Genomic DNA, 27,020 nt, shown 5'->3' on the forward strand with positions numbered 1-27,020 from the left:
ATTTTAGAATATTGTCTGACATATAATAAATACCATGTATTCATAATAATGATTTTAATAATAGTAATTATAATAATTATTATCATTGTTATCTAGCCACTTGGCTTCAATAGTTCTGCTATTAATGTTTGTTTTGAAAACACAAACATGCTCAATGCAATTTATATATTAGGAAACAATTTGAACACAATTGCTTGTACATAATTTCATTGGGGAAAACACTAGGTAAATGCAGAAAACTGCACACAGTTGAACTGAGGTGCACAGGACTGCATAAAATGCACACAACGAGAGGACAATGAGACACATGTATTTATATCTGGTGTTACAACTTTCCTTTCAGTTTCTGTAATCTTTCTTGCAGCACTTCACAACAACCTATAAGCTGTAACCCTTCCTTATGGCCACCATGGCCCTATGATTCCATTTCCAACTCCCTTTTTAAATTCCCTTCATCTTATCCTACATTTTTGTTGTTGTTGTTTTGTTTTCCTCTCTATTCTCTGTTCTTTTTCTCTCTTTTTTTCTTTTTGCTGTTTTTTTTTTTTGCAGTACACGGGTCTCTCACTGTTTTGGCCTCTCCCTTTGCAGAGCACAGGCTCCGGACCCGCAGGCCCAGTGGCCATGGCTCACTGGCCCAGCTGGTCCGTGGCATGTGGGTTCTTCCCGGACCAGGGAACAAACCTGTGTCCCCTGCATTGGCAGGCAGACTCTCAACCATTGCACCACCAGGGAAGCCTTGTTTCTTTTTTATTTCATTCTTTTCCTATATTTATTTTGAACTCTTCCTCTTACACTCAGTAAACAAATTCCATAAACAAACTTCAGGTCATTTTCAAGGTAAAGTTCCATATTTATTGTGGTAGTTATGTATTTCTTAATGAATTAACTTGTGTAAAATTGTGTTACTGTTTCTATTAGGTTCCTATGGCTTTTCAAAATTATTATCATATCATTTATACTGTTTTTAAATTCTGTTTTTGCATTCTCATCAGCTCTGTGGTTTTCATTACACAATTTAGCATAACCATAGTGCAGGGATTTGTAAGTATGCGTATGTGACATCATGGAAATGACTGTATCACTTTTAGGCTGATTGAGTCTGGATATCAACACACCCATCAGTTTCAAACTCTTTAATGTTCAACGATGTACTCAACATATTCACTTGAATCTCATCAAAAGATGTCTCTATTTTTCTGCTAAATCTAGTTGTCCCACATTTTCCCATGGCTGCCATTAGCACCAACCTTAACCTAGTTGTTCAAGCAAAAATTCAAAAAATTTCTTTAATTTCTCACTTTTCTTCACCTTTACATCAAATCCTTTAGAAAGTCCAATGGCCATACCTTTATATATATCTGTAATCCAGCTAGCTGTTACCATTTTTACTTCTACAACCAGTCATAACCACCATCATCTCCTACTTAGACAACTGAAAAAGGTATCGGTTTTACAGTTTCCATTATTGTCATCATCACCTCCATGTCCCACCCCATCAATCTATTTTGCATACATTAATGAGAGTAATCTTTTAGAGTTGGATTGTTTTAGTCCTCTGCCTACAGTCTTTCAAAGGACTTCAATTCACATCAGATAAAATCCAGTCTCCTTAGTCTACACGTCTTAATAATCTGACTACTTCTCTAACATTACCTCCTCTTTTCCTCCTTAATTATGATCCTTAAGCACAGGCCTTCTGGCTCTTCTGTAGACATGCAAAGAATTTTGTATGGCAGGAGAGGAAAAGGAAGCAAGGCAGAGTGTGATCCTGGTAATAAAGCAGCAATTACTCAAAAGAAGGGAAGACTACTCATTCATGTAAGTGAGGTTCTGTTTTGTCTACACCTTGGTAGAAACATTATGTATCATTGGTCTTGTCTGTGTTTGTTGGAAACATCGTTTACGTTCTGTAGGAACACAGGGATTGGATTAGCAGTAAGGTCTACTTTTCTTTCCTTGGTTCTTTAGAGAGGCCTTCCCAGATAAGATTGTGTAATCTGACCCTCAATTTCTCTTTATTCCCTTTACTCTCCTTATTTTTTTCATAACACTAAACAAAGTAGTACTGTTTATTGTGTCATTTTATTTGTTTCTGTCTCTTCCAATAGGATGTAGACCCCAGGATGGCAGCAACTTTCTGCTTTTTTACTGTTTTATTCCACCATCAAGAATAGTGCCTGGCATCTAGGAGGAACTTTTAATAAATATTCAGTAAAGAAATGAACACATGACAGCTTCCTTTGTGTAACCAGGACCAGTATTAAATCATATGACCTCCTTCCTTTAAAGTTTTGTGAGATTTAAAGACTCTCATTCTCCAAGACTTGAAAATCCTTTGTTCTTGGAATCAGGAAGTAGGTCAGAAGGGTGAGCATGAGCTGCTTCTCAATGTTTATACATGGATCTTTAATTCCTCCTTCTTCATGCATAGGGCTTTATCTGGTTCCTCCATAGTTGGAGGTGCAGGAAGAAGAAAAATAAAGATCTTTACTGGTCCCATGATAATCATGGGTTAGTGCATCCTGGATGAGGTAGATTTCAAAAGCTCATTCATTCTCTTTTGAGTTGTTTGGAAACCACCACAAAACTCTCTTATGAAAAGTTCCACTGATGTAGCTATATCCTGCTGCTGGCCAATGAAGCCTCTCCCCTCAGTCCCATGGCTTCTAGTGAGTCATTTCTCTGTGGTCACTTCATGCCCTGGGTCTTTCTCTTGTCCTTGAGAGCATGATTCAGCCAGTCTTTAGTTTTCAGAGTTCTCTAAGTAGGTGAAAATCAGAAACCCAGCCTTGTGTTCCTCTTCCTCCAGGGGGATGATGTAAAACTCTCAAAATGATTTTTCTTCAGTCCTCTTCTCTTGAATTGAAATGAGAGGGAAGTATCTTCCCCTCCTTCCCTAAGGCAGAAGGGCTTGGGGAAAACAGTACAGGAAAAAGTCTTTCCAAAGAAATCCTCACCTTTGGCCTTTTCAAACTCCAAAGAATATTTTCCTTCTTTCAAATAGCCTCAGGGTAAAGGGTAAGTGCAGGCTGAATGAGTTACAGGATCCTTTAGCAAGTCTGTAAGATAGATGAGTACCTCACCTGAGGCAGCACTGAAAACGTTGTCCTCTACATTTGAGCCTGCTGCAAAAATCTGAGACAGAAGGGAAAGATTACTGCTCACATTCTGTTACATTAACATTCAACAGTGCTATTATTATTAAGTTTTAAAGAAAACTTACTGATTCCAGTAATTGGGAAGTAGATGGAGAAATCTGGCTTTAGTTACATTTGGTTCCAGGAGCTCAAGTTATGCCAACAGTTATCTCTCTCCCTCTCTCTTTCTGATTCATTATTGTTTTCACTCTCTTTTTCTCTTTCTTACTAGGTTCTGTTTCCTGATGAATATTGCCTCTATGATAATGAAAGGTTCTTTCCATATGATCTAGAAAATGATTGCCAATAAGTTTACATTCATTTTATTCCATCTTTGTAATCATAAGAATTTTAGGAGAACACGTACATATACACAAACACAAAATATTTCTTCTGATGTCTTATTTAACCCTCCAAAATATTTTTTGGGTCCTACTTGACTTAGGCATCCATTCTGAAACAATATCAATCAATATTCCAGGAACACTAAGACTGACCTAGAATGAGAAATATGCCCAATTTTTGTCCAGGAAGAATGGAGGACCATGACTGGAAAATCCACCTTTACTGTATAATGGTGTGGGGAAAATTTTCCAAGGAGTTTCACAAAGAAGGAAATTGAAAAGAGTTGTTGGCAGCAAAATTACTATGACTACCACATGTGTATAACATGTTTTCATAATACTCTTCATTCATACTTTTCTAATTATTTACTTCTCCCTGCCAAATGAATAACTGAAGAGAAATGGTACTGTTGTCTTTTTGATGGTTAAACATTTAATATGTTAAGTGAATAAATGTACAGTGAATGAATCAGTGAATGAATCATCTTGATTTTTCCATTAAGAGGAAAGATAATACCAAAAGTAACTACCACAACTTTAGTACCAAAAATAACTACCACAAGTTTTTTGTTTTTTTACAGATGTATAAGCTATCTTACATGCTCTTTGGAAGACTCATGTTTCTTATAAAAAAGAGGTTTAAGTACGTTTTCTGAAGAGTCTAAAGGAGAATAAAGAAACAAACAATATTAGTAATGTTAATAGAGTTTGGAGAAGAAAAAAATTGATAATTATGATTTTTATTGTGTGAAGGCATGACACACCACTTGATTACCAAGGATTGGCATTTGCTTAATTTACTATTAACTAGAAGAAATTAGGTTCCCGTTAATTATTTCTTCCACTGCTTTTGTCAAAAAGATAATGTAAATCCCTAGCAACTGCATTATAGTATATATATTATAGTATATTATAGACATAATTAATAGTGGAAGCACTGAATAATCAGTACACTTACTATTAGCAAAGTGCAAAAAAATGTATTAAATCAGTCCTGCTTCTCCTTATGTGACTATTTCTACTGACTCTCATATTATTACTCACATATATTTGCTGACTTTTTAGCCAAAGAAATCTGTGACGTACTAAGCATTTTATAACATGGATGTGAATTTTTTCCCCCCGTGAGGGTTCATTTAAATAGTTTTGTTGTCACCATAAGGGGCTTGTTTTAGTTTTGTTTTTTACAACATAGCCCATAGTGTGGAAACATTGGTGACCACAGTCCTTAAGGAGAGATAAAATGTGTTAGAGAAGAAATGAACACCTGCAGGAATTGTTTTGTTTTGACTAAAGAGGCACTTTGATATTCAGTGAGAGGGAGAAATATGCAAGAAAAAAAATGTAGACAGTGATTAAAACCATGTTTCTTTGCCAGTGGGGTTTCTATACACGATTTATCACTGTTTCTGGAGGTAAAACAAGAAGGTGTGTAACTTTTGCATCCCACTGCCACAGCATTAGTCTCACCCAGAATGAAGACAGAAGGTCTCAGTGTGTGGTGCCATAGGCAAGATATATTTTAATAGCCCAGAGCTTGATGCTTTCACAAACACTGGCATTTGCTGAGGTTAACTTGAAATAAAATCTAATCTTACAAATAACTGAAATAGAACAAAATGCAGAAAACAACTGTTTTTAAATTATTGTATTGTTTATAAATAGAATGAACCACTTCTTAACTCAATCAACTTGTCCTTGTGAGTTAATGAGCTATGATACGAATTTTTATACTAAAAACCATTTTAAGGTGGTTCTTATAGCCTTTAGCTCAATAATGCTTCTCTAGAAAAGAGACTTTATCTCCCAGAAATTTCTATGGTTCCTGCTTGCTCAGAAACATTGCATGTGGTTTAGCAAGTGTATTAACACCTGGTCTAGCATATTTGATGACTTCTCTGAGGGATGTATTAGCAAGTTATCATTTAGAACATAGCAAACACTGAAATTGAGTGGAAGGAAGCAACTTTTTTAAAAAAGCACGTTTTGGGTTCCAGGTGCTTTGTTTATAAAGTCTCACTTATTCATCCTTGATATTATTTGGATATTATTACTATAATAATCTCCCCCTTTTTACAGAAAAATAAAAATTTATGGAGAACTTTAAGTAACTTAATTTATTTAACTGAGAAAACTATGTTGTATAAGAACTGAGATCTTATCCAGAAATTCTATCACATAAAATATCTATCAGATAAACTAATTATCCTAAAATGGTCAGGATATCAAAAGCCCATCAAGTGTGTCCTTTCTCCAATTTGGTAATCCCTACTGCCTCATTTAATTGCTGCACTGCTGACCACCTTGAAGTCCAATAATATTCAGTCTATTAAAAGTAATTTAGCTATTCAAGTTTAAAATTTAATTTCTTTTAGATGTTTAGTCTCAGCCAATATTTAAACTAAACTAATACAAATTTAAACTTGATATTAGGACTGTCTTCCCATTTAAACTCTCTCCATTTTTTCCTCATTCTTTTCTTTCTTCTACTACTCATGCTCTCAGGATGCCTCTTGGTGTGGCGGAAAATTTGGTAGAACTTCAAAGGTTTGAGAGGCAGGAGGCTGTTCTGCATTCTGTCGCCTCTTTCTTCCCTGTGTCTCCTGGGTTGATTGAAGCTTTGCCATTCTGTATTTGCCTCTGTCCCCTGTGCATCTGCTTCTCATGGAATTCCTCCTCATTGTGTTGGCTATAGATGTCTCTGCTTCCTAACTTAGCCTCTGGTTATGGGATTTACCTATTTTGGATTTTACCTACCCTAAATTCTTCTCTCCATGACCCATTCATCCAGCCCTTCTGCAACCATCTCTGAGTCATGTGGGGGGATTTGAACCTCTTCCATACCATATACAGCCTATAGACTAATTCTTACCCTCTATCAGGCTAAAAATCTCACCATGCCATTTTTACTCATGATCCATATGCACTGTGTCATCACTAGGAGGAGGAAGGACCCCTGAAGACCTAGGTAATGCCTTGCCCGCTGGCCAGCAGAATCAACTAAAATTAAAAAAAAAAAACAACACTTCATCAAATACATTTCAGAGGTTATGCCATGTCACACAGCTCTATTCTTAGTGAACTTGTTGATGTGCCATGGAGATATGAATACACACACGAGTTAATATGTTCCCTAGAGTGTGAGTATAAAGTATTTGCATGCAGAATGGTTTACATCATTTTCTCCTGGTTAGATACTAACCTATGCCTGATGGCTTAGATTTAGTACACCATTCAAAGTAAATTTGGAATGAAAATTCAATTAGGTGGTATATATTTCTAGGCAGCTTGTCGTATCCAGAGTGTCATGGACAGATCTGCTGATGAGTCAGTTTAACTGCAGAATTCACACAAGAAGCTCTCCTGCTCTGGCACTCATCCAGCTCCCTGGGATTCTCTACTCACCCTTGTAGAATGGGCCCTATGAAGGCAGCAAGGAAGCCTCAAAAAAGTCTCAACATGTGTCTTCCTACCTGCATTCTTCTCCATTTTTCAGTCCTTCTCTAATTCTCTCCTTAAATTTAGAAATATAAGTGTTCCCTTTCTTGTTAGATGGGAGAGTGTTGCCATACCCTGCATTCTCCACTCAGGGCTTTCAGTAAAAACTCTACTCTCTCTCTAATTTCACTCTTCATCTCTTATCATCTCTTAGATGCAAACTTATCCATATTTCTTCAAATAATAAATCCTTGCAAATCAAAAAGTGCTTTAGTTTTAGTCTATTTTGCTTCCTGTGAGTTAAAAAAAAATCACTCAGGGGAACTATATTCAATACCTTGTAATAATCTATAATGGAAAAGAATCTGACAAAGAATATTTATATGAATATATATATATATGAATATATATATATATATATACATGAATCACTTTGCAGAAACTAACACATCATTAATAGAAAAAAAAATCACTTACAATTTAATTTAACTTATTTTATCCAGGCTGTATCTGTTCTCTATACAGAGTAATATATGACAATACTCAAGTAGATAGTAGTCAAAGGATAGTAGACATAGAAAAAGAAAGATCATGATTTAAAATTTTCAAATAATACTCCTTACATGTGTAAAAGATCTTGTAAATATTTAGAAAATAGCAAGTGCTCAGTAATTTTATAGCTACTACTATTTCTACTATGTTTTGACCTCCCTTTGTTTCATCTCCATACTGATCAAACTCCTCAGTGACTGCCATCTGTCTGCCAGCTTCACTTGATTCTGTAGTTTCTGCCCTTTGAGATCTGGACCTTCATTGGTGACCTGTTGCAATCTAGTTAGGTCTGGGTATTAATTGGTTTCCAGAATCTAGAAGTTATCCCGTCTCATTTGAACCATGCTTCTGGCAACAATTAGGACCCCATATAGTAGAGTGAAGTATCTTTTAAAGAAACACATCAGTGTAAATATTAGATATAAAAGGGAAAAGGAGAGTTAAAGGTATTTTCATGGACTCAGACTCATAATTAATATGGAATCATAATTAATTAACTCAGTTCTTCAATAAATATTTATTGAGTACCTACTATGTGTTACACTGAGTTCTAATTTCTGGGATATAGTAGAGAAGGTGACAGAAAAAGTCTTCTCACTTATTCTCTCATTATAGTAAGGCAGACAGATACCAAGAAGGTAAAAAATGATAATTTCAGATAGTGACAAAGAGTATAAAAAATAACCAAGGTACTCGGCTAGAGAATTACATGATATTTCTGAGACGGTGGTTATTAGAAACATGTTGACATTAAATTATAAATTCTAGGTAATAATAATGAAGGTTATAGTGAGATTTAAATTCCTACTGATTTTAAAGTATGATGAATTATTATAGGAGTAATTATTTTAGGAGAATATCTTCACAATTTTTTTTATACTTACAGTATTTTTTAGAGTGTGTTTATTCAGAAACCTAACATGGCCATCATGAATTTCCTGTTCAAGAAAACAGTATTACAAATTTACCTCAAATTAGAAGATTATGATTCTACTAAACATTGGAAGATTATTCACCCTTCAGTTTCCTTGGACACTCTTAGTGGAGTGGGCTCCCGTAACAAAATACCATAGACTGGGTGGTTTATTTTCTCATGGAAATTTATTTTCTCACAGTTCTGGAAGTCCAAGATCAAAGTGTCAGCAGTGTGGTTTCTGGTGAGACCACTCTCCTTGTCTTGCAGATAGTGCATTCTCAGTGTCCTTACATGGCTTTTTCTCTAGGTGTATATGCCAAGAGAATGAGAGAGAGTGGTCTTTGGTGTCCCTTTTTCTAAGAAGACCACTAATCCTATTGCATTAAGATCCCACTCTTCTGTCATCATTTAATCTAAATTACCTGCTTAAAGACCCTACCTCCAAATACAGTCACATTGGGGTCTAAGGCTTCAACATAGAAATGGGGTCGGGGATTGGGGGTGACACAGTTCAGCCCATAACAGAGACTATCTCATCACTTAGAGGATTTAAGATCTCTTTAAGTTCAACATTGTCATAGATCTTTATTTCCAACATATTTTTATGATCAATGAAATGAACTAATGGCATTCTATTCAAATTGTTATGCTAATTTAAATGGATTTATTAAAATTCCTATATAATTTTAAGTTATAGTCTTTTATTAAAAAACTCACACTCTATAAGTTTCCTATTCCTGCTGTTACAAATTGCTACAAACTTAGTGGCTTAAAACAACACAAATGTATTATGTTACAGTTCTGGAAGTCAAAAAGCCAAAATGGGTCTATGGGCTAAAAGCAAGATGTTGACAGAGCTATGTTCCTTCTGGATACTCTATGGGAGAATCTATTTCTTCACCTGGAACAGGTACAGGTTTTAGAGACTGCATCCTTTGTTATGTGGTCCTTTCCTCAATATCAATATCTCAATATTCCATCTCCCACTTTCTCTCCTTTCCCCTACCATCTCTCTCTCTGACCTTTTACTTCCATTGTTACATCTCCTTCTCTGACACTGATTCTCCTACCTCTCTCTTTCTTTTATAAGGACATTTACAATTTGGATAATCTAGGGTGATTTCCCCACCTCAAGATCCTTAACTTTATCACATTTGCAAATTCTCTTTTGCCATGTAAGGTAATGTATTCACAGATTATGGGGATTAGGATGTGGACATCTTTAGGGAGCCATTATTCCCTCTACTACATTGTTCATATTACTTCCTGTGAAATATTTTTATTTAGGAAGTATATAAACTTTTTTGCCATTAAAATTCTACAATTCCATAAACTTTTGCTAAATTAATGAATCTCCTAAAATATCTGACTTACCATGGGTATTTCATCTTTCAGAGTTTTAGCAGTAAAAACTGAGGTAAGTTTGCCTTCTATATCAATTGAGATAAATGCTGTATCATTCATGACAACAAACTCAGATTTAAGACATGCTTGTTTACAAGTTAGACTATGCAAATCATAGATGCAGCAGATAACTGACACACCCTCCAATTCAAGTTTGTAATATGAAGTTACATTTCTGTTATATAAATAACCTAGAGATGGCCTGCATATTGCCCTGAAGGTTGTTGATTTCCTCACTGCAGGTTGAGGCCACTTAGCACAAAATCCTGACCAACAAACTCAACTTTTATTCATCCAATTGATTTGGAAATAGCCCAAGTGAGAAGAGTTTTAGCCATTTAGAACCGGTTTGCTTTACATATCCCACAAAACCTCACCCAGTGACTCTTATCTGTTGGTAATGAAGGCATACCTCAGAAATATTGTGGGTTCAGTTTAGACCATTATAAAGTGAATATCACAATAAAGTGAGTCACACAAATTTTTTTGGATTCCCAATGCATATGTTATATTTACTTTATGCTGTAGTCTATTAAGTGTTCAATAGCCTCGTGTCTATAAAAACAATGTACGTGTCTTAATTAAAAATACTTTATTACTAAAAGAATGCTAATCATCATCTGAGTCTTCAGCAAGTTGTAGTGGTAACACCAAAGGTCACTAATCACAGATCACCATAACAAAGAATGATAAAAAATGTTTGAAATATTGCGAGAATTACCAAAATGTGACACAAAGACAGGAAGTGAGGAAAACTGTTGGCAAAATGACATCGATAGACTTAATGAAGCAGGGCTGGCACAAACCTTTAATGTGTAAAATACCCAATCTCTTCAAAGCACAATAAAGACAAGTGCAACAAAACGAAGTGTGCCTGTCTTGTCTTGTAGTTGTAAGGTCCCAAACCACTACAGCCCTTTGGCCCTGGCCCTACAGAGTCCTGTGACTCAGAGACTCCTGGTGCTGCTGAGAGACACTGCCACATCCCCTATATAAGTAATCCCTCTCATCATCCCCTCTCCCCCTAGGGGCGCCCTTGTCCCCTTTTCTTCTGGATGGTGGCCCCTTGCCTAAGCCTCTGGACAATGTCACTCCAAGAGGGACCCAAGGAAGTTCCTTGTTAGTCACTGCTTCATGTAGCCATATAATTTTTCTTGATCAGCCCTGTTAAAAAATAAACTGAGTCATATTACAAATTTTAAGAGTTTATTTGAGCAAAAATGGATTCTAATGGGCAGTGACAAACCAGAAGTTGATGGGTGCAATCTACTGACAGGAGCTGGGAAAAAGACTTTTATAGAGAAGGTTGTTTGTACTAGTTGTCCTTTGGTTTCAATTTCTCAACTTTGAGGCATTTACAGACTTAGGTTTTGGTTTGCTTACCGAGGCCACTAAATCCTTACAGCCACTTCAGTCTAATGACCTCCTTGTTTAATTAATTTATCAGCCCCAAATCCCTCAAACACCTACATTTTCCCATTTCAACAACCAGAAGTTCTTGAATTTTAGATTCTTCAGCACTGTACCTCTATCCATAGTAAGTTATCTGTTAGGGAATTGGAATCATCTCCTTAAATAAATATTTACACAACTGAAGTTGTTATTACCATGAAAGAATTTATAATATTGATATTTACCATTAAGTGAATTTTGCCAAATGCTAGACACTTTATAGTGAAGTTTGCAAATATTACAATTTAATTTTTATGATAATAAAACAGGCAGGTACTATTATTTCTATTTTACATATAACACAAATGAGATTTAAAAAGTTATTGAAATTTCCCCAAACAAGATAAAATATTAAACTAGGTCTATCTGATAATAAAATCTGTTTAGCATGTTTTCCTTCCATTATCTCATACTGCTCCTGTGTTGGTGTTTATTAATCTTGTAATCTTTTTTGGCTTTGTACTGTTTCACTAATCTAATATATATCTTGTCATTTTTAATTGTCCATAATAGTATGCAATGTTTTCTCCTTCACTTATAGAAAAAAAAATTCCTTGAGAATATTGCATTGACCCTGCAGAAAACAGTCATTAGTCTTTTTATTCTCACATTTTATTTAAAGTTGTCTCTACAAATAATTTCCCTTAAAGTGACTTTTGGTTAATCAAATTCTCAGTGATTATAATATATAAATTATGTACACATATGGAGTGAATGATATGTAAATATTTTGCAACAAATGAAGGTAAACAGATAGCCTAATGGGATATACATTACAGATATTTATACCAGGAATGCACAAAGACATGTTCTTTCTTTAATATTTTCACTGATGTAACTAGTTCACTTACTTGCTAGACTAAGTTTAGTAATGCAATATGTCCTTTTGTAACTGATGCAAGTGAAAACTGGTGGAGTCAAATAACCATAAATGTAGCAGCTTGCCAATTGGGGAGGTCAGTAGAGAGGGAAGTGCATTTGCAAATGGTACTCACTGCGTTGGTCTTAGTCATTGGTCCTAGGAAAGGCTGATGAAATGTGGTTCTTTAAAAGTCCAGACCAAATTAAGTCAGTATGCAGGGGAAATTTGGCCCTACATGGGTGAATCACACTTAACGAAAAATATAGTGAGACTGAGAGAGACATCAGAATGAAAATGCTGCCACATGGTTCAGAATATTTTTGTCACCAAATGCCAATGGGGAAGGCCCACATAATCAATTTTGATTTTCTATGAAAATTCAAGAACACAGAAATAAGAAATATAATAAATGAAAAATGAACACTTCTTAGAAAGTAGATTTTTATGGGAATTAAAAACTACATATTGAGTAGAAAATCAAAATGAGGGGAACTGGATGTGTTGAGTGTTTAATGGCATCAGGTTAAGCTAGCTAGCCATAGCCATCTGATGATATGTACTGTCTTGTCAATAAGTGGGAAATGGTATTTACTGACTCCTGTGATTGATATTCAGCTCTGTCCTTGTGATAACCTGGACATTAGAATGAAAAATATTCACGTTCCCATGGATAATGCATCTAATACATCCACTCTCTTAACCAATGCTCAAATTAAGCACTGAACTGAAGTGTCTCTGACTCTTTCTGTGGTTTCCCTTTTTGATAAAATAAATTCTTCATTTGTATATTAGCATTTTCAACAAAGTCCTACTGTTCAGGGAATCTATTTCTCCCCTGGGCTTTATACCAAGATTTAATGCTCAAAGGGAAATATCACCTTCCTCATTTCCTAGCTTTAACAGCAACTTGCCAGACACCCCGGCCCCCAATGCTAACCAAACAAATGTTTTGATCCATTAAACAGTAACAAAGTGTTTCATGTAATTATTCATCTAGTGATTTGGTAGAGATGAGAATCTTCAATTCATAGACCATTTATGTCACATATTAAAGGTTGCCTTGGTAGACAAGTGAATCATATGTGTCTATTTTTTATCTCCCTTCTTGGAACATAAGCTTCTTGTTATTAATCATTTTAGTATTTCCCAGAGTACTTAATACCATGTCATGCTCTGAGTATACACTCAATAAATGGCTGCAGAACTAAACTGAAAATCAGCTAAACGGCTGTTAGCCATTGTCAAAAACCTGAATGGAAGGGAAGACATTTCCATATTTTGATATTTTATAAAAGCAGAGATGAAATATTATTTAGAGTTCATTGTAGGTAGGATGATCAGAATTCAGACAATATGGATGAGGTACTAAGAAGGGAGATGTCTATTACTTGGAGTTTCAGGGTATGTACAGCTTTCGAACTTTAATCTACAAAATGTCTTAAAAATATATGTAACATTTTAGGAATATATCTCCATGAAAATTCTTGTTTCAGGTTCTGTATGTTTGTATGAAATTGGTTTGCAAATATATGAAACTGAACACAGAAACGATTGCAGTAAATATACTCTTTCATAGAGGTTTTTCTTTGTGCTTAGAGATGTAACATAGCATTGAAACATTGAGAACCAGGAAGGGGACAAATGTTTAAGTCAAAAACCTTTTGATTATGTTAACCATTAGAAGATCTGCAGAGAGTGAGAAGTATGATAAATGACTGCCATCCAGTTTTACCCACAGTTGACCTTTTTTATGTGATGCAAGAAAATTTGGAAGAAGCCGACTCCCAAAAAGTACAGCTCAGTGCCAAGAATTTTGAATTTCATTTCCTGAAATGCCATTGGAATAAAGCACATCTTTATTCTTAAAAGGTTTTTCATTGTAGCTGGACAAATGTGCTAGTGTGTGATGTTCAGCAAAAATAACCTCTGATGTTTCAGATCTGGTTTCAGAAAACACTACGTCCAACAATGGGAAAAGGGGAACTGTATCATCTCATCTGTTGTGAACAAACCCCCAGAATCTTGTTCTGCAGGGGAATCATGTCACTGGTGCTAACTACCATGGCCACAGAATGTTTAATAAAAGCCTTAGTGAGAGCAAGAGGCTCTCAAGGTGAGGTGGTGCTCTACATTTTTTGCCTTAACCGTGCCTGCATAATAAAACCATTACAGAGCCACAGTAAATATTGTAAATCATACATTCTCACCTATAAAAGTTCATAATGAACTGAGTATAAATATCAGCAAAATATATGAATAACAAAACTACTCAAATACATACTGCATGTTAATGAAGACTGAAGACAATTCTTGACTTCTCTGGGGTACAACTTAGAATGCTATTGTCTGCAGGAGAAACCCAGTGATGAAAATTAACAGACAGAAAACTCAGGGCTGGAAAGCAGTGAAATCTCATTTTAGTAACCCTGTCACTAACTTAGAGCAAATTACATCAGTTTTTTTAGAATATGGGATATATCAAATTTCTTTTTGTTTTTGTATGTATTCACTTAAGAGTCACTGAAGCAGTTTGTTGCCTACCCAATAGCTGTCTCCTCTATTATCTTTTGTTTATAGAACTCTGAACTTTTCCAAGAATCTACCCCACTGGATCATGACCCTGTTCTTCTTTAAGTGGTCAATTCCAATGAATCTATTCTAATCAGCTAATTATATTTCTCTTACCAATGATTAGTGTAGGGGTGAGTATGGAATCAGATTTAGTAAATGTCATGTGGGTGTAGGGATTCTGCCTGGATGACTTGTATAAATGTGATATGAGGCTTTGAGTACAGCAGGCCCATGGTCCATGACAGCCATTTTGTAACCATGAATGGAACACATTTTTAGATTAAGCCAACATATGTGATTGGCATAAAGACAAATAGAAAGAACCTAAGTCATTGATAATGTTAGTAAACTGCTTAATTAACATAGCTCTGAACTTCTTTTAATGTAAGATAATAAATGTTATTAATGTTTAAATTAGTTAAGTCATGGTTTTCTATTACTTGCAGTTGAAATCAGCCTGATTGATTGATACTATCAGATTTTCAGGGGGAAATCTATAAAAAAATGCTTATATCAAAGAGAATTATTGAAAAATTGTCAGTGGAATCTGTGATATCCTATATCATAAACTAAGTAGAAGACAGTGACAACTAGGTCTACATGGGTTATATTGTCAAAAAAAATTAGATTATATAGATCCCCACAGTATTTTCTATAGAAAGTTTGTTTAGAGCATACATTATTCAAATTTTCATTAATTCTTATTAGCCTTTCAATTTTTAGAAAATCAGAAAAATGGCATAGAGTTTTGAGAAAATAAATACTAGAACATTTCAAAATAGAATTCTGAGAAAACATTTTTTTTCATTTTCTGACATATCATTGTTGGCATTATTCCCTAAACTCTTAATTTTAATGGGTTAAATAAAGGGATTATCTTGAGTTTCATAAACTTTTGTCCAAATTATGATTTTATATTGTGCACCATTTACTCTTGACTATGGTTTCAGGGCTACAAACTTGCACAATTTTAACAAGTAAATTACCAACAACTAGCTATACCACAGTTATTTTTGTATTCATGTTTAGGGATCATGATAATAATAAGCCCTTGCAGACATTGCCTAAACATGAAATTTCTCAGACCAATAACTCAAAGTTGTCAGTTGAAGTCACAGCCTTTGTAACCAGGATATTACATAGGACATGACCTGAGATGGATTCATTTTCTTTTAGTCTATAATTTTCTTATATCATTTTAAGTTAAAATACTAAAAAAATGACAAATATGCCAGAAATCAAAAACAACTTATTCTTCTAGATGTGATAGTTTATAGCATTAATTCAGAAGTTAATTTTTTAAATTCTGATTAGATGTTTTCCATTGATTTTATTATGCCAAAATTGATGCCTAGTCCACAGACATAAAATAATATATTTTGTGTTTATACAAAGAATATCCCTAGTAGTCTTTATTTAATATTTATACTTTTTGAAACTTTATAAGGGCAAAGAATTAATAGACTTAGTTTATTAACTCAATAATTAATTATTGAGTATCATATTTATATATCTTCAGCTATCTATCTAGTTGTTTATCCCAGACATTATGCTAAGTGCTGAGGAACTAAATATATAATTTCAAAACATGAGAGCACCTATGGGTATAGGTTATAAACAAACAAGCAAAAAATAAAAAGCACTACAGAATATGATAATCGCTATAAATAAACCAAGTAAAGTCTTATGTCATACTTTCATTTATAAATTAACAGGGACTGGTAGGGAGGAGATTGTCCTTTGATAGGTTTTGAAAAGAAGGCCCAGTTGTAGAAATGGTTATTTCTGGGACCCAGATGAAATAAAGAAGATGATCATACAGAAGTAGAGGAATTGATCTGGGATGTGTGATCAGCACATTCAAAGACCTTGAAGCTGGAAAGGGCTTGGTCCATCTGAACATAAAGGAGTCCAGTGTGGGTGGATCATAGTTTTTATACTTCTATAGAATATCTTTCTCTCTCTCTCATGCTCTCTCTTTCATTACATAAATAAATAAATGAAAGCCATACCAGTCTGATTTTCCAATTTTTATAATAATTGTATGGTTTAAATGAGAAGAGTAAGCCATGACTCTGACTAGGCCAAGGGTATTTAGCTCTTTGCACTTTTAATTGTTAAAAATGCACGATGCCTTTTCTTTCTGAATGCTTTCCCTTATGTCTGTCTTTCCAAATAATCTTACAGCCATATTTAAATTTATAACCTGAATTATGTTTTTCTCTATGAGGCTTGCCCAAGATTTTTTCCATTGCATGCCTTGAGGAAGAAAGGGTTTTTAAATTATGGTAGAGATTTGAGCCCAGAAGGAGATGCAGACAAGATTGTACCTGTCACAGCCTGACAAATAGTATTTGGCACTTTGGTCCTTATTATTTCAAAAAGAATGTTAAATGCACAGGTTTTGGAGTTAGATGTATCTGAATTCTGCTTCAGTCCCTCAGTTGCTGAGTGACCTTGTACAAGTTATTAGATCTCTATCTGTATTTTTCATATTTAAATAATCATAATAATATTTACTGTACAGAGGATGTACAACTAAAATGCCCAGTTTAGTACTTACTATAGAGAAGGTGCTCAGAATATGGTAACAGTTGCTTATCTTGGCTATTTATTTTTTCCAGACTATTTTGTAATTCCCCCAGGATTTTTTTACCCTCGTTGTTTCAGGAGATGCTCTATTTCATACTGGCAGGACATTTCAGCAATCCATTAAATGCTTTAAAAACATTCACTGTTTCCAATAAAATCATTGGAATTCATTGGAATATTAAGCAAACTGTTGATTCTTTATAGGAAAAGATGGAAACAAGTAAGACAGTGGTTAAAAAGATTTATAAACATACAAATCAGAACTTTAATTCTATTAACTATTCCATAAATATTTATTAAGTACCTGTTATGCAACTAGAAAACTGGGTTATTGCATAAAATTTTAACAAAATTATAGTTGTTTTAGGTGAAACCATCACAGAGTAATGATGGATTTTTATAATATATGTAAAGATGTTTATTCTTTGATTTAGTGAATTACTATGAACTTGGTTAAGGATGCACTTTGGAGGAGAAAAATCTTTCTTTTTCTCTCCCCCGCCCACCCTTGGTTGGAGCAGAAAGTTTGGCTGGTAGAGCTCAGTGTGATTAGGAAATTGGTTATATGGGTGGAGAAGTATTGAGTAAATATGTAGAATGATTAAAGGGAAGTAAAGCCAGGTTTCTCATGGAAAGGAAGAGTTCCATAAGAGTTGGGGGGAAAAAGAGAGGCAAAAATAAGCCTTGTTTTTTTTGAATTTGGATTGGAGTTATCCAAGAGAAATCATGGTTTTAGATGGTTCTATCAATAGATAGATAGATATAAATATTTAGGCGTGGGTGAGTGTGTGTGCGCACACGCACACAGTATGCATTTAGCATATGTATTTTCTTGCTCTGTCAACTTGGAGAACTTAGAGGCAAAGAAATCTCCATATGGATAAACAACAAGTTCCTATTGTATATCATAGGGAAATATATTCAATATCCTGTGATATAACATAATGGAAAAGGATATGAAAAAGAATATATATATATATATATATATATATATATAAAACTTATTCACTTTGCTGTACACCAGAGACTAACACAACCTTGTATATCAACTATACTTTAATAAAAAAAAATGAACCCTCTGTAGCAATGATCACTATTAGCACCTATATCTTGTTTTCTAAATGCTGTTCTCTGCCAAAATAAACCAAGATTCTTTGGAGAACCAGTTGTTTCAGAACTAGAGAGGGAGAGTAGCATAAGCTAAGGAATTGGTCTCACAAAAAAATTACATTAAAAAGACATAAAAACCAGCTTGAAGATAATCTCACTGACCAAATGTGGGCCAATTTAAGCATCAACATAAAACAAGATAGTAACAAATTATAACTCACTGGATAAAATAGGAATCTTTAAGGTCATACTAATATACATTTAAAAAGGAATAAATATATAAAAAAAATTTTAAAAGGAGAAGGGAAAGCTTTACTTTACAGGGAATACCAGTAAATAAATATAATTAATGGCAAAATTAGGAAATTTTTGGAAATTATCATAGTAATAATTGCTTCAGGCAAGTAACAATGGGTATTAAATGAAGGGAGTAAAAATTTTAGGAAGAAAAATATATTTTTTCCTCACAAAATAGTTATCAAATACTTATTAGTTAATAAGTAAAAAATAATTATTAACTTTATAGTGGAAAACTTTATAGACACTATCTTGCTCTGGGGATAAAAGTTAACATTACCAGTTGTAGGACAGATCAGCATTGTGTGTCTCTTCACTAAAAAGAACTCAGTAGCACCTCAGTGATTTTCCTGATAAAAATACATGATCTGGACATAACTCCGAGGAAGCATCACATCAACCTGAATTGAGGGACATTCTAAAATGTTGTTGACCTGTACATTTTTAAAATGTGAAGATAACAAATGGAAAGAGTGAAAACCTGTTCTATATTGAATAAAACTAAATAGATATTAAATCCTGGTGCAACATGTGATGATAGATTAGATCCTAGACCTATCAGGAAAAAAAAATCAGGTAAGTTTGAATGGACTCTGAATTTTATAATTAATATATCTTTGTTAATTTCCTGGTTTGATTGTTCTATTGTTATGTAGGAAAGTGTCTTTTTTATGGAATACTCATTCAATTATGAAGGGATAACAGGGCACCATGTCAGCAGTGACTCTTAAAAGGTTGAGAAAAATATTAGGTATAAATATAGATGAGGGAATGATAAGATTAAATGTGAGAAGATGTTAACAATTAGGGAATCTGGTTAAAGGGTATGTGGAAATTCATTTTCCTATTCTAACAAACTTTAAAAAAAATAGAGTATACTTTCTGGAGAAGTTTTAAGTTCATAGCAATATTGGGCAGAAAGTACAAAGAATTTCCAAATACTCCCTGACCCCCCCCCCTCAACACACACACACAACCTTCACCATCAACATCCCCACCAGAGGGGTACGTTTGTTATAATGATGAAACTACATTGACATATTGGTAACACCCAAATTCCAGATTTTACACTGAATTTACTTTGTATTACATTCAACCTTCGTGCTATATTCCATGGAGCTGACAAATGTATGACATGTAGCTACCATAATACTATCATACAGAATAGGTTCACTGACCTAAAAATGCTCTATTCTTTGCCAATTCATCCCACTGTTTCCCCAAATTTCTGGCAACCACTAATCTTTTTACGGTCTCCACACTTTTGCCTTTTCAACAGTCATATAATTGGAATCACAGAGTTTGTAGCCTTTTCAGATTGACTGTGTACCTTGCATTTAAGGTTTCTCCATGTTTTTTCATGGCTTGATAGCTCATTTCTTTGTATGATTTTTTTAAACATCTTTATTGGAGTATAATTGCTTTACATTGTTGGGTTAGTTGCTGCTGTATAACAAAGTGAATCAGCTATAAATATACATATATCCCCATATCCCCTCCTTCTGCATCTCCCTCCCACAGTCCCTATCCCACCCCTCTAGGTGGTCACAAAGCACCAAGAGAGAGGATCTCCCTGTGCTATGCGGCTGCTTCCCACTAGGTAACTATTTTACATTCGGTAGCATATATATGTCCATGCCACTCTCTCACTTCGTCTCAGCTTACCCTTCACCCTTCCCATGTCCTCAGGTCCATTCTCTACATCTGTGTATTTATTCCTGTCCTGCCCCTAGGTTCTTCAGAACCATTTTTTTTTTTTTTTTAGATTCCATATATATATGTTAGCATACATATGTTGTTTTTCTCTTTCTGACATACTTCACTCTGTATGACAGTTTCTAGATCCATCTACCTCACTACAAATAATTCAATTTCATTTATTTTTATGGCTGTGTAGTATTCCATTGTATATATGTGCTACATCTTCTTTACCCATTCATCTGTCGATGGAAACTTACGTTGTTTCCATGTCCTGGCTATTGTAAATAATGCTGGAATGATCATGGGGTACATGACTCTTTTTGAATTATGGTTTTCTCAGCATATATGCCCAGTAGTGGGATTGCTGGGTCATATGGTAATTGTATTTTTATATTCTGTTCTCCATAGTGGCTGTATCAATTTACATTCCCACCAACAGTTCAGGAATGTACCCTTTTCTCCACACCCTCTCCAGCAGTTATTGTTTGTAGATTTTTTGATGATGGCCATTCTGGCCAGTGTCTGGTGACACCTCATTGTAGTTTTGATTTGCATTTCCCTAACGATTAGTGATGTTGAGCATTCTTTTATATGTTTGTTGGCAATCTGTATATCTTCTATGGAGAAATGTCTATTTAGATCTTCTGCCCATTTTTGGATTGGGTTATTTGTTTTCTTGATACTGAGCTGCATGAGCTGCTTGTATATTTTGGGGATTAATCCTTTGTCAGTTGCTTCATTTGAAAATATTTTCTCCCATTCTAAGTGTTGTCTTTTGATCTTTGTTGTGGTTTACTTTGCCATGCAAAAGCTTTTAAGTTTCATTAGGTCCCATTTGTTTATTTTTGTTTTTACATCCATTTCTCTAGGCGGTGGATCAAAAAGGATCTTGCTGTGATTTATGTAATAGAGTCTTCTGCTTATGTTTTCCTCTAAGAGTTTTATAGTGTTTGGCCTTACATTTAAGTCTTTAATCCATTTTCAGTTTATTTTTGTATATGGTGTTAGGGAGTGTTCTAATTTCATTCTTTTACATGTAGCTGTTCGATGTAGGTGTTTTCCCAGCACCATGTGTTGAAGTAGCTGTCTTTTCTCCATTGTATATTCGTGCCTCCTTTATCAAAGGTAAAGTGACCATATGTGTGTGGGTTTATCTCTAGGCTTTCTATCCTGTTCCATAGATCTATATGTCTGTTTTTGTGCCAGTAGCCCGTCTTGAAAACTGTAGCTTTGTAGTATAGTCTGAAGTCAGGGAGCCTGATTCCTCCAGCTCCGTTTTTCTTTCTCAAGATTGTTCTGGCTATTCAGTGTCTTTGGTGTTTCCATACAAATTGTGAATTTTTTGTTCTAGTTCTGTGAAAAATGCCATTGGTAATTTTATAGAGACTGCATTAAATCTGTAGATTGCTTTGGGTGGTATAGTCATTTTCACAATGTTGATACTTCCAATCCAAGAACATGGTATATCTCTCCATCTGTTTTTATCATCTTTAATATCTTTCATCAGTGTCTTATAGTTTTCTGCATACAGGTCTTTTGTCTCCTTAGATAGGTTTACTCCTAGGTATTTTATTATTTTTGTTATAATGGTAAATGGGAGTGTTTCCTTAATTTCTCTTTCAGATTTGTCATCGTTAGTGTATAGGAATGCAAGAGAGTTCTGTGCATTAATTTTGAATCTTGCTACTTTTCCAAATTCATTGGTTAGCTCTAGTAGTTTTCTAGTAGTGTCTTTAGGGTTCTCTATGTATAGTATCATGTCTTCTGCAAACAGTGACAACTTTACTTCCTCTTTTCCGACTTGGATTCCTTTTATTTCTCTTCCTCTTATTGCTGTGGGTAAAACTTCCAAAACTATGTTAAGTAATCGTGGTGAGAGTGGGCAACCTTGTCTTTTTCCTGATCTTATAGGAAATGGTTTCATTTTTTCACCATTGAGAATGATGTTGTCTATGGGTTTGTCATATATGTCCTCTATTATGTTGAGGTAACTCTTTTGAGTTGAGGTATCCTATTTTCTGGAGTTTTTTTTTTTTTTTTACATAAATGGGTGTTGAATATTGTCAAAAGTTTTTCTGCATCTATTGAAATGATCATATCGTTTTTATCCTTCAGTTTGTTAATATGGTGCATCACATTCATTGACTTGCATATATTGAGGAATCCTTGTATTCCTGGGATAAACCCCACTTGACTATGGTGTATGATACTTTTAATGTGCTGTTAGATTCTTTTTGGTAGTATTTTGTTGAGGATTTTTGTATCTATGTTCATCAGTGATATTGGCCTGTAATTTTCTTTATTTGTGACATATCTGTCTGTTTTTGGTATCAGGGTGATGGTGGCCTCATAAAATGAGTTTGGCAGTGTTTCAACCTTTGCTATATTTTGGAAAATTTGAGAAGGATAGGTGGTAGCTCTTCTCTAAATGTTTGATAGAATTAACCTGTGAAACCATCTGGCCTTGGGCTTTTCTCTGTTGGAAGATTTTTAATCACAGTTTCAATTTCAGTGCTTGTAGTTGGTCTGTTCATATTTTCTATTTCTTTCTGTTCAGTCTCAGAAGATTGTGCTTTTCTAAGAATTTATCCATTTCTTCCAGGTTGCCCATTGTATTGGCATATAGTTGCTTGAGGTAATCTCTCATGATGATTTGTATTTCTGCAGTGTCAGTTGTTACGTCTCCTTTTGCATTTCTAATTCTGTTGAGTTGAGTCTTCTCCCTTTTTTTCTTGATGAGTCTGGCTAATGGTTTATCAGTTTTGTTTATCTTCTCAAAGAACCAGCTTTTCGTTTTATTGATCTTTGTTATCGTTTTCTTCATTTCTTTTTCATTTATTTCTGCTCTGATCTTTATAATTTCTTTCCTTCTGCTAACATTGGGTTTTGTTTGTTGTTCTTTCTCTAATTGCTTTAAGTGTAAGGTTAAGTTGTTTGTGATGTTTCTTGTTTATTGAGGTAGGATTGAATTGCTATGAACTTCCCTCCTAGAACTGTTTTGCTGCATCCCATAAGTTTTGGTTCATTGGGTTTTCATTTTCATTTGTTTCTAGGTATTTTTTGATTTCCTCTTTGATTTCTTCAGTGGCCTCTTCGCTATTTAGTAGCGTATTGTTGAGCATCCATGTGTTTGTATTTTTTACAGGTTTTGTTCCTGTAATTGATATCTAGTCTCATAGCATTGTGGTTGGAAAAGATACTTGATGTGATTTCAATTTTCTTAAATTTACCAGAGCTTGATTTGTGACCCAGGATATGATGTATCCTGGAGAATGTTCCTTGAGCACTTGAGAAGAAAGTGTTTTCTGTTGTTTTTGGATGGAATGTCCTATAAATATCAATTAAGTCCATCTTGTTTAATGTATCATATAAAGCTGGTGTTTCCTTATTACTTTTCATTTTGGATGATCTGTCAATTGTTGAATGTGGGATGTTAAAGTCCCCTACTATGATTGTGTTACTGTTGATTTCCCCTTTCATGGCTGTTAGCATTTATCTCATGTATTCAGGTGTTCCTATGTTGGGTGCATAGATATTTACAATTGTTATATCTTCTTGGATTGATCCCTTGATCATTATGTAGTGTCCTTCTTTGTCTCTTGTAATAGTCTTTATTTTAAAGTCTGTTTTGTTTGATAGGAGAATTGCTACTCCAGCTTTTTTTTTATTTCCATTTGCATGGAATATCTTTTTCCATCCCCTCACTTTCAGTCTCTCTGTGTCCTTAGGTCTGAGATGGGTCTCTTGTAGACATTATATATATGGGTCTTGCTTTTGTATCCATTCAACCAGTCTCTGTTTTTTGGTGGGAGCATTTAATCCATTTACATTTAAGGTAATTATCAGTATGTATGTTCCTGTTACCATTTGCTTAATTGTTTTGAGTTTGTTTTTGGAGGTCTTTTCTTTCTCTTATGTTTCCTGCCTAGAGAAGTTCCTTTAGCATTTGTTGTAAAGCTGGTTTGGTGGTGCTGAATTCTCTTAACTTTTGCTTGTTTCTAAAAGTTTTAATTTCTATGTTGAACCTGAATGAGATCCTTGCTGGGTAGAGTAATCTTGGTTTTAGATTTTTCCCTCTCATCACTTTAAATATGTCCTGCCACTCCTTCTGGTTTGCAGAGTTTCTGCTGAAAGATCAGCTGTCAACCTTATGGGGATTCCCTTGTATACTATTTGTTGCTTTTCCCTCGATGCTTTTAATATTTTTGCTTTGTATTTAATTTTTGTTAGTTTGATTAATATATATCTTGGCATATTTTTCCTTGGATTTATCCTGTATGGGACTCTCTGCACTTCCTGGACTTGATTATATATTTCCTTTCCCATATTAGGGAAAATTTCAGCTATAATCTCTTCATATATTTTCTCAGTCCTTCTCTTTTTCTCTACTTCTTCTGGGACCCTTATAATTCGAATGTTGGTGCATTTTATGTTGTCCCAGAGGTCTCTGAGATTGTCTTCAATTCTTTTCATTCTTTTTTCTTTATTCTGCTCTGTGGCAGTTATTTCCACTACTTTATCTTGCAGGTCACTTATCTGTTCTTCTGCCTCAGTTATTCTGCTATTGATTCCTTGTAGAGAATTTTTAATTTCATTTACTGTGTTGTTCATCATTGTTTGTTTGCTGTTTAGTTCTTCTAGGTCCTTGTTAAACCTTTCTTTTATTTTCTCCACTCTGTTTCCAAGATTTTGGATCATCTTTACTATCATTACTCTGAATTCTTTTTCAGGTAGACTGCCTATTTCTTCTTCATTTGTTTTGGTCTGTTGGGTTTTACCTTGCTCCTTCATCTGCTGTGTATTTCTCTGTCTTCTCATTTTGCTTAACTTACTGTGTTTGGGTTCTTCTTTTTGCAGGCTGCAGGTTTGTAGTTCCCATTGTTTTTGGTGTCTGCCCCGAGTGGGTAATGTTCAATCAGTAGGTTGTGTAGGCTTCCTGGTGGAGGGGACTGGTTCCTGTGTTCTGGTGGATCTTGTCTTTCTGGTGGGCGGAACAGCGTCCGGTGGTGTGTTTTGGTGTGTCTGTGGACTTAGTATGACTTTAGACATCCCTTCTGCTAATAGGTGGAGTTGTGTTCCTGTCTTGTTAGTTGTTTGGCATGGGGTACCCAGCACTGGAGCTTGCTGGTCGTTGAGTGGAGCTGGGTCTCATCGTTGAGACAGAGATCTCTGGGAGAGCTCTTGCTGATTGATATTACGTTGGGCCAGGATTTCTCTGGTGGCCCAGTGTCATGAACTCAGCTCTCCCACCTCCAAGGCTCAGGCCTGATACTTGGCTGGAGCACCAAGATCCTGTCAGCCACATAGTTCAGAAGAAAAGGGAGAAGTTAAAGAAAGAAACAAAACAAAATAAAATAAAATAAAATAATTCAAATACAAAATAAAAAAATATATTATTAAAATTAAAAAAATAATAAAAATGAAGAGAGCAACCAAACCAGTAAACAAACCCACCAATTATAACAAGTGCTGAAAACTAAACTAAGATAAACATATAAATCATGAACTAGTCAGTCACACACAACACACCCCAAGTCTACAGTTGCTCCCAAAGTCCACCGCCTCAATTTCGTGATTTTTCATTGTCTATTCATGTATTCCACAGATGCAGCGTACATCAAGTTGGTTGTGGAGATTTAATCTGCTGCTCCTGAAGCTGCATGGAGAAATTTCCCTTTCTCTGTTCGCACAGCTCCTGTGGTTCAGCTTTGGATTTGTCCACACCTCTGAGCATATGTTGCCCTCTGGCGTCTGTTCTTCACCCAGACAGGAGAGGGTTAAAGGAGCATCTGATTAGGGGGCTCTGGCTCACTCAGGCGGGAGGAGGAGGGCGGGTTACAGAATGCGGGGGCAGGCCCGTGGCAGCAGAGGTTGGCGTGACGTTGCAACAGCCTGAAGTGTGCTGTGTGTTCTCCCGGGGAAGTTGTCCCTGGAACACAAGACCCTGCCAGTGGCAGGCTGCAAAGGCTCCCAGGATGGGAGCTGTGGATAGTGACCTGTGTTTGCACACAGGCTCCTTGGTGGCTGCAGCAGCAGCCTTAGCATTTCCTGCGCATCTCTGGAGCTCGTTTAGGCAGTGCTCTGAATCCCCTCTTCTCATGCACCCTGAAACAGTGGTCTCTTGCCTGTTAGGCAGGTTCAGACTTTTTCCCAGACTCCCTCCAGACTAGCTGTGGTGCACTAGCCCCCTTCAGGCTGTGTTCACACAGCCAACCTCAGTCCTCTCCCTGGGTTTTGAACTCTGAAGCTCGAGCCTCAGCCTCCATGCTCCACCAACCCTGGTGAGTGAGCAGAGAAGCCTCTCAGGCTGCTGAGTGCTGCTCTGCACCAATCCTCTGTGTGGGAGTCTCTCTGCTTTGCCCTCTGCACCCCTGCTGCTGTGCTCTCCTCCATGGCTCTGAAGCTTCCCTGCCAGTCCCCACCCCTGTCTCTGTGAGTGAAGGGGCTTTCTAGTGTGTGGAAACTTTTCCTCCTTCACAGCTCTCTCCCAGAGGTGCAGGTCCCATCTCTCTTCTTTTGTCTCTGTTTTTTCTTTTGCCCTACCCAGGTACGTGGGGAGTTTCTTGCCTTTTGTGAAGTCTGAGGTCTTCTGACAGCATCAGTAGGTGTTCTGTAGGAGTTGTTCCACATGAAGATGTATT

This window comes from Hyperoodon ampullatus (genome assembly GCF_949752795.1).
Source record: "Hyperoodon ampullatus genome assembly, chromosome: 1".
Lineage (NCBI taxonomy): Eukaryota > Metazoa > Chordata > Mammalia > Artiodactyla > Ziphiidae > Hyperoodon > Hyperoodon ampullatus.